The following is a 10,308-nucleotide window of genomic DNA, read 5'->3' as shown; positions in this document are numbered from 1 at the left end:
CATGTATGATGTGAGAAAAGTCAACATCATCTTTCAAGTGTTTGACACCACTCTGCAATCTTTGAACCCTTGCTGTACGTCCCAGAAAGCACTGCTTGGAAAGTAAATGTCAAGCTCATATTGTTTTGACTTTGACCTTAGTCAGAGCTGTGGACAGATACAATATATGGACAAAAGTCTTAGGACACCCAGGGAAATCCACCTGTAGAGGAGTTGGGGGAGCGCCTGGGTATCCATAGCTACCGTGTCTTATTTTAAAATGCCTCTCTGGATTTGTTTCTTGTCATTGTAAAGCGATCTGTGCTTGACTGACAATGTGAGCGTATACAGAATGATCTGATAACAGCCGCTGGAGATGGAAATATGTCTTCAGAGCTCAGTATCTGTCCGCCTGTGCCCCCGAGCAAATTCCCCCAAATCACGTTAGACCAGCACTCTACCTTGCACCTGCATTTAGACGTGGTCTGAGCAGGTGTACATTTCGATTGCTTCTCAACCATCACATGGCCACGCTGGCAGGCTACCTTCAAGGACATTCCCAACGCTGCATTAGAACAGCCAGATTGGTGGAGTCAGTCTTCCAAATTGGCAAACATTCTCAGCCAGCCTTGCGCCTGCATGAAAATCAGAGTCTGCCGCACTTATACACCTCGCAGATGCTCTGTCTTCAAACATAGAGACCCATGTGTTATTCAAGTGGCTGTAATACAATAAGTTGTTTGTATTTGAGGTTCTAGGTAGAAACGGGTGTTCTTGGAAATTCGAAATAGCGTTCGACTAAATCTTGAATGGGTGACTATTCATAAAAAGTCAGTGAGTGACTCCTGGCAAAAGTGTGCGTGGAAAAAAAGCAAAGGCGTCATTTAAAAGGTTGGTTCCTTTATTAATATTCAAAGAAATTGTGTTAACAGTATTTTCATACTCTTGACAGCAGTTTGTACAATGAAAGGGAGAAGTTTTGATGTCATTTGAAAACAAGTTTTTTTGTGTGTGTATGTTTTTGAGGGTTGAATTAAAAAATGCTGTGCCGCAGTCTTGCACAATTCATTAGCGGTCTGTCAGGACTTGGACTGGAGGCTCACAGATACTGACCCCGCTACAGACAAAATAAATATTAGAATTGCAACTCTTTCTATTCTTTTTTTTCTTTTTTTTTAAGCGTTAATTGTTATGGTTGGTGATGATTTTTTTTTAAAGCTCAAATTGATTGATTTACAATATATTTTTTTTCCTATTACATTGAGATACTACGTGATGACGCCACAAGGTGGCAAAGAGAGTAAGGTAACAGCATGAAGAAGGGGGGAAAAGGTTTAGCGAGATGCAAGATGGAAGAAAGAAGGAGCTCCTTCTGCGTTGGCCAGGCAGACAGGCATGGAAGAAGGGATTTGCACTGAGCACTGGTCCAGATCCCCCGCCTGTTAGACTGACACAGCAACAACCCTGCCACTGGCCTAATCCCCCAAATCATCCCTCTGCCACACCAGCACGGATCCAGGGGAGGATTGCGCATGGAGAGTGCATGCAAGGAAATAAGACCGGATGCAAGGTGACGAGAAGAGGAAAGAGGCGGGGAGGGGAGGGGAGGGGGGCTCAAAAGATGAGAATGGAAGTTGAAGAAAGGAAATAAATACACAAGATGATACAGATAAAAGATAAGCAAATGGGAGAGTAAATGCAAAACGCAGAGGGTTAAATTGGCTGCCAATGATAGCATTAGAGACAGACAAAGGAGGAGAGATAAAGAGCGACAGAGGAGGGGGGGGGGAATACCAGTAAAGAATGAAACAAAGAGAGGGAGGAGGAGGGTGGGGGGCTTTTAGCTGGTGTTTCAGCTCTGTCCCGGTCTTTGGCGCTAATGAGTGCGGCTGCTCTCGAGAGTGTGTGCGTGAGCAGAGACACCAAAATTGTGGTTGGAAGGAGGTGTCTGGAAAAGCTGGGTGTTTGCCCACCACTGCCAAAGCTGCATCCTCTTTTATCCCCTCCCTCTACTCCCTCATTAGTATGATTGAATACCCTCCTCCCTCTTTCATCTGCTATTTGCCACGGCCACTGACCATACAGTACATTTCCAATCACACCGCAGCATCCACGCACTGCCGAGTTCCCGTCATTTTTCTCCCCAGAAAAAATCAAAACAAATTAGAAAAACATATCTTTGCTTCTGGGTTCTCCACACTCTCGCTTGGTCTTGCACCCCCACATCCGAGGACCAACATGTTGGTGGCTTTAAGTTCTTTTACTACTGCAAAGACGAGAAGGAGCAAGTATTGTTTTTCCTCTGCTGGCTTTCCCCTCTCAGAGGCTCTTCTGGAATCAAGCTCACCATTGATTGTAAAAGGGCAATCAATATAGTGTTTCTTGGGCAGATGGAAGTTATAGAGGCGGAGTGGTCATGGAGGCTCGAAATATGTTATTGGACTTGAGCTACTATATACGCCATGAATATACATTCATACGATTAAATCAGTTCCTGTTATTGTGTTGATTAGCGTAATTTTGTGCATACGAAGTATTAAAAAATACAAAGATCTGATGACAGGGGGAAAAAAAACATTTCATATTGTACCAATACCATTTCTTCAAGTTCAGTATAGTACGACACATGCTGGGTATAAAAACCGGGTCCATAGAATTTCAAAATTTGAAGTGGAGTCAACTTTTGCAATACAGAACTTTCCATTCCATTTCCATTCTAGATATTTCCAAAAATATCAGTGGTGGTTCAGTTTTACTGCCATTTGCGTGCAACCTTAAAAACATTTGTAGTAGGCTAGTGTAGGTTGATAATATTTTGAAAAGGTTTTTGTCAGAAAACCTGTTTTCTGTCATACAATTACGATAACCTTAGCTTTTGACAATGTTGTCGAGTCAAAACATACTTGGATGAAGCGGCCTGTGAAACATTTTCTTCAATGCATGCACCAAACTGAATGAGGACAAAAAAGATGTGGTAGAATCTCGTATGACTTTGCACACACACACACGTACACAGTTGCTCGCCTCCACCCTCAGACGAGGGCCCTCTTTAAAAATTCATTCAGTCAATAATGACCTTTCACCCTCCAAGTCTCTCCTAGGAGCTCGCATAGCTGCCTCCTCCCACACAGCCTCTGAATCTCTGAGAACTTTCTCACTAACCCGTGTCTGCACAATTCTCTTCATTCTTTCAGCCCAAAACCTGAAAAATGCACAAATGACTTTTTCCTTGGCAAAGTAACATCCTCATTATTTGGGTTTGCAATTCACTCTCAAATTCTCGTACAGGGTGGTAGCGGGGACCGGGGCACTGGATAGTTTATCAGGTACACCTTGCTATTATCCGAAGTTCCTTTACGAGCATTTTTTGCAGCATTTATTTAGCATGGCAAATCTCTGAGGGAAAGCTAACAGAGCAACCTTTCTCCATAAAGATCCTGAGCTAAAGTCACAGTTGCAGAAACAACTTGATTATTCGAGTTTATTTTCTGTCATGTCAATCCACCTTGTAATACAAATTGATGAATAGTAGTTGATCCCGTAATTTATGTCGACATGGAGCCTTATGTATCCATGTGATGCCAGAATTCACGAGGGAATTTGGACTTAACACATTATTCACTTTTGACTCCACCCGCGTCTGTTCCCATTACCAGCCACTAGCGTTGACATCACCAAGAGGAGGTCCCCCGGTGGCACCCTGTTCCCTACGCGCACAGCAGGACGCCATTCTCCTCGACATCCCTTGCTCCCTCCATTCATCCATCATGAGTCGGCTGCTAAATGAAGCAAAGCACCTCGCCTTTGACCCCTTTCAATGAGCCATTAGGTCTTCCAGGGGGTGCAACGCTCCTGCGGTCCAGAGGGGAGCGATTTGGAGTAACCCACCGGCATCAGTAATGTCCCAGAGTGTTCAGGGTGCATTAAGCCTGTGGACATCCCCTCCATCTCCACTGCTCTCTCTTCCCCTTTGCCTTGAGGCATCATCTTTTTCCTGCGTTCATTTATTCTCTTCCTTTCACAACAGTGACGCTTAACTCATTCACTGCCAGCTCAGTACAAAGTGACGTCTATTCTCATCAACGGCGGTGAAGGAGTTAAGTGAGGAGCAGATGAATTAAAAGCTGTTGCGACAATCTAAGGCATTGATTTGCATTGCGGCAGCCGAGAGAAAACGCTGCAAGGTTGTAATCGCCGTCTTAAATCAATTTAACATAACTCCAAATGCAAATGCATGAACGTCAATGAAAACAGAGAGATATTATGCTTACTTTAAATCAGTTCTAATTCAATTTATAAAATCTCAAATTGGAGGAAGCATTGGCAATAAGGTTTGTTGACAAGACAACCGTGCCGTGATTGTATTTCAGTAATGTGTTTAGAAAAGGGGGGAAATCATAGCGCTGGTCATAAACACACTTGGTTTTAGAGGTATTTCTTATAAATATACATCAAATCAATCTTCTTCGTCAACTAATCAATAGTGGTTTGATACAAGTACATGTGAAAGAGCTGAAAATAGCACCAGGGGACCTTGAATTGTCCCCTGGCGTATTCTTCCACGACTACATTGTTGCTTAGCGGTCACTCGACCGCCTGTCCGTCCCATCAACATATCGTCCATCCGTCCGCTTGTCATGCATCAATACATTTATTCTTCAGTCTTTGCCCCAAGTCTTTTCTTTTTTCCCTGGCGAGATTTACCTCCTCCATCCGTCTATGCTTCCTCCAGCCATTCTTCATCCTGCTCACTCATTCATTGCTCTTGTTGAGATCTCAGGCTCATTTGGGATTTGACAAGGCAGAGATGATGCCATTTGAATACATTGTGAAATTCCTTAGCAGAACAATCGCTGATGAGTTAGCGTTAATGCTGTTGTATATGAAGAATCAGTTAAGCGAGGATCGATTAAATACTGTTATTCTCGAACCTATTAAAGTTCCGTTTCATGACTCAAAATAAATTGATGTTTAAAAAGGAAAAATAGTGGCTGTGAATTTGGATGGTTGGGTGGACTCTTGTCTCTTCCTCAAAGTTCAGCTGAACCGATAAATAGTAGAAAATGGAAGACTGGATGGATTTTCATTTGCGAGTCGCTTATGTCATCAAAACTTTAAATGTCGGTGCACCATTTAGGTATCTTGGCGAAACATAAAGCGTAACTGTAGCGGCCTTGGCCATGCTGATCATTTTACTGTGACTGATGTCATTATGACTTGAAAGCTCAATGGCGTATTCATTACTTTCAAATATCACACTTATATATTGAAGAAACAAGATGAAATGCCTTTGGAGTCGGCTGCAGGTTTTGTAAAAACTAAATAAGATTGCGTCTGGAAAAACAATCAGAGGCGTCCAAATACAATTATCTGACAAGCACACAATCAGGCAGCTTTCTGTAAATCTCTTGGTCCACAGCACAGTAAGAGTACCAAACACAGCGTCTTTGTCTCCGGCATGTAATTGAATCCTCTATTGTAATTTGCTAGGTTTTAATCAAGGCACATAATTGCTGCTTATAACTCTACATTAGCACTCATAGTTGAAATTATGATTGCACAGGCAAATGATGATTATTTGCCTTGATCTTACCTCTCGCTGCTGCCTTCATCAGAGCTACTTATAGATGCGAGCGATGGCACGCCAACAGCTCTCGCATCGGGCCATTTTCCACCTTGTTCCACAGGTTTCTCCGTTCTTGACAAATGCACCGCGGCAGCGCCACACAGAGGGAGGATAGCGCTGGATGAATATGGCAATCAGTGCTTGGTGACTAGCAAAGAGTCATAGAGGCTGATTGCACGGTGGGGAACTGCGAAGCAGAGCACTCCAGACTCTCTCCATGCTTGGAATAACAAGCTCCGTCGCCCACAGTGTGAAACAACAGACTGCTAATTGGAATCAGCACGGCTCTCCCTTAGCTTATTCTAACATCCTCTGGCTGTCTGCTTTGCGCTATTATAGGTAAGGTGTGGGCGTGTGCAGCTGGTTTTGGTGTGCCATGCAGATTTCCACAGCGGCGCATTTATTAATGAGGCATGATGTCGGATCCCTGCTTGAAATAATAAGGGGAGCCCAAATCTAGTCCATTGGAATGTCGACAACCGTGCGTCACCTCTGATTCTGTTCTCATAAATAACTAACTCGGCAGCGGGTCCAAAGGGGAGTGAGCCGATGCTGGGTTATTTATAGCCCGCGCATCGGCTTGACCGTTTGACACAGCACGATGGATCAAGATTCGGATCCAAGCAGGGATAAATATCGACACCAGGGGTGTCAAACTTGTTTTTTGTCGCGGGCCACATCGTAGTTTCCCTCGAAGGGCCAACGTCTACAAAACAAACTGATGAATAACTAGTTTTGAAATCAGAGACTAGTGAAAAGTGTTGAAATATTTTAAAAGGACAAATGGGAATAAAAACTGCAAACAAGTGACGACGATTTGAAATTTTAGTAAGGACACAAAATTTGTCTTCACGGGCCACTTACAATGATGTGACGGGCCGTATCTGGCCCCCGGGCTTTCCGTTTGACACCCATAATCGATTTATCCAACTGCTGGTGATACCTTTCCAAGTAATACTATGAAGTAACTAAAGACTCAGACTATTGACCTCCAACATCCTAGTTGACAGACCATCAGAGTGGCTCCAAGTTTGACCTTGCAGAGTTATAGAGCATGTCTCATTGCGATGGCGTTTCGCCCCATGGACTGACCAGGGTGATAAATTACCTGATTTTATGGTGTCTCGCATTAACCGTATCATCAAAGCTTAATGCAGATGATCACCGACTGTTGTGCTGCCGATGTACGAGGAGAGAAGGGTGACCATGTGGTCGCGTGCGTGCCTGACTATTGCGCAATCAATGGCTTTTGTGGAGTTTATTTATAAAAATATGTGTGAGTCACACTCCAGCTGCCAACTGAGATGATATCCAAGGCGATGTTTGAGCAAAACTACCTCTAACAAGCATTTTGATCTCATTGATTCCTCATTAAATCCCCTGGCTGCGAATCCAGCCTCATGTTGGCGTTGAGGGGCGACGCGGCGCGTGTGTGTCATTCACCTGACGAGTGGAGATGCCAACTCTGCGCGTGTTGCGGCGAACGCCCCCACACTGCTTAAATTGCAAACTGCACACCTGGCACACAACTCCACGCACATACCTGTAGGCACATCTTCACAAGCGCTGCACTTTGCCACTAACTCTTCTTTTCTGTATGATGTGTGCATGTACCCCTCCTTGTTTTCCCGTGCCCCCCCGTCCCCTCCCCTCCCCTGCCTCACCCTTTTTTAATTAAAGCATGCAGCGGGTGTGAAATTAACTCTCTCCTACACCAGGCCTGACAGCTCTGAGTGGGAGGAGGGAGAACGAGACGCCTTTGTCTCTGCACATAATTACAGCGATGGAGGGAAAGGGAAGGAAGGAAGGAAGGAGAAAGAGAGAAGAGCAGCCCAGAGACATAAAAGAAAGACAAGGCAGAGACGGAGAGGTTGAGGGGCTAAGAGGCGGGGGATTGGAGGGAGCCAAAATGATGAAGAGTGTGAAGGGGAATTCAGCAAAAACGCTTTGGATTGGACCGACCGACCGTACGTAGAGCGGCACGGCACGGCACGGCACGGCACGGTTTTCCCGTTCACATTCCTGGGAGAATTTTCACCACTTGTCTGCCTGCCTGCCTTGTTTTGTAGTAAGCAAAGACAAAGCACAGAACAAGAGTCAAGGAAAGCGGGAGAAAGGCAGGAGGTGACTTGCTTGATCGATGGTACAATTTGGAAAAGGAGAGAGGCGGGGAGTCATATGAGTTTAAGAATTGATGAAGATAAAATGGGCTCGGGTAGCAGGGGTAATAACTAGCGGGCCTTTACGCTGCTCCTTATGGGCCGTGTCCCGACTCGGCCTGCCTCTGATAGACACTTTCCTCCTCTGGCTGCGTCTCCCCTTCTGCAGCTGAAATGAGAAAGGGGGAGGAGCCTCATGCTATTTGGATGACTGTAGACAGAAATTCCAACTTCTAGCGCTTCCACCCTCGAATGGCAGTTAACTGTTGTCGTCACGGAGCTGGCATCCCCAAACAGGTCAATCAATATAGGACTTGAGTCCTTACAACGCTGTCTGTTGCCTTAAGAGGAGAATCAGTCACATTGACCTACTAAATACAATGCAAAATCCATGTCTCCATTTCTCTGCACACTGGAAACCTATCCCAGGTAACTTGGACATGAGATGAGACCGGTTGCCACCAAAGTACAGAGGACAAAGGGTTTCTCTCTCCTAAGACTGGATTTGGAAAATACTTGTTGCCGTCTGGGAAGACATCGGGTTGGGGTTAGATATGTTTGTTTTTACTTCTCAGCGTGGAGCTGTTTCCGGACAACCCCAGTCGTAAGGTCACAATGATTCTTGAAAATGATATGATGTCACATTCGCCACAATGGTTTACTTCACTGTATAAATCGGGAGATTAGAGGAAGAAATGACATTCAGTCTGGTATTCATTGATACTTTTCTGGATGGATGAGCTGTCATTCATTATCAATTGTACTTAGAAATTACAAGTCGAGCATAATATCCTAGTTTAAAAAAAAAAAACGATCGGACATCTAAACCAAAGACTTGACAGTTAAGTCAACGCTCTAATCTGGTTGCACGCCATTTTTAGTTACATTACGATAATGACAATCGAGTGTGCTGATGGCATATTATTACGCCATTTCAAACATAACAGTTAATTTGACAATCCAAACTTAATCAGGCACTTAAAGTGTCCAAAGTGTAAAAGGAGGCCTGTCAGAGTCAACTCAACTAGTGACTTGCTTTCATTCTCTGCCATTGATCGCAATGTCCTGTGCTGTTTTTTGTCATGTTTACAACATCTCACAAGCTGTCATCATGGCCTCCTGTCCGGCGTGTCTATCAAAAAGCCCCGCTAGCGCCACCCACTTTCCCGTCTTGCGATGTACACCAAAAAACCTAGGCGACCTCAGTAGACGCAGACAGCCCGCCTCAACCCATGGCTCCGGCTATCGATTGGTTCTTACGGTAATGGGCATCTGTCTCCCTATTGTCTAATTGGCTAAGTGATGAGATTGATCCTCAAATTGTTGGCTAAGTTCATTTGCTGCGGCCGCCATCGAGGCCAGAAAGTGGAATGCATAGCATGTTTAGAGCTACTGGGAGCCGTGCAAGTCATCAAGTGTAATGGCTCTGTAAATGATCAAGTGGAAGCCACACTGGGTGGGGCTGGATACATTAGTGGCAAAGGACGCATAGAGAAGGTTGATTAAGGCACATTATGGCCATTCTCATGTGCTAATCAATCACAGTGCATGTGTTTTTTATGACCTGGTATATGCTTTCAAAACAAACCTCTTAACATGGACTGTAGAGCAGACCCGCGTTCATTGCAGGGTTTAAATTCCAGAAGCACGCTTTGCTTTGTTGTCACTCTTATGTGTTCTGGTTAAAAGAATTTAATATTTCCCTTTAATACGTTCGAAAAAAAAATGGTGGATCTTTCATCGTTTTACAATGTTATCGTTTTTTTTCTGTGTGAATAAAAGTCCACTTGCATTTTCTAATTTGAAATAATCACGCTCTTGTGCGTGCGTTGCTGTGTTCAAGTGCACCATGGAAAATGGCCAACTCTTCCACTCCCGCATTCACAAGGACACACTGTACAAAAAGAAGTAGCGACTTCCTATGTGTGTAGTACATATAATATTGTGTAGCATCACACACACACAGATTGTCTACATGTGTTTTGTAGACCAAAGCTTGCTGGTGAGCAGATCAGTTGAATAAGTTGGTAGGAAGAGTTGCAAGACAATACATGCAAGACATGTGGTTTTAGGATTTAAATTATTTTTAGGCAAAGAAATGTTGCGCTAGACAACATGAAGGCCAAAAGGGATTTGCATTGATGACAATGTTTGTTTACAGATTGTTTTTGTGTTCATTCAAACATCTGTTCGATGGATCAGATATGCCTCTAGGAGTGCCCATCTGTCAGAGGGGTTACACAAAACCTACTGATTACATAAAAAGGACGCCAACTGTGTGTATTTTTACATTTTGTTTGATTTGATTCCTTGGAAAAAGCCTGTTTAAGGTGAATTACTGCCAATTTTTAATGTATTTTATTTTATTATTATTAGGGATGACCATAACCAGTAGAATATTTCATAAGATAAATTTACCTGGACAAAAAAAAAAAAAAGCATCATGTCTTAACGCTACAATACCGCAAGCACCAAGCTTCTCCTAGTAATAAAACTCAACTGTAATTTTATGTTCTTCCCTTGCAAAGTATGGGCAGCTATAGG

The sequence above is a fragment of the Syngnathus scovelli genome, chromosome 14 (genome assembly GCF_024217435.2).
Source record: "Syngnathus scovelli strain Florida chromosome 14, RoL_Ssco_1.2, whole genome shotgun sequence".
Taxonomy (NCBI): Eukaryota; Metazoa; Chordata; class Actinopteri; order Syngnathiformes; family Syngnathidae; genus Syngnathus; species Syngnathus scovelli.
This window is presented reverse-complemented; position numbering follows the sequence as displayed.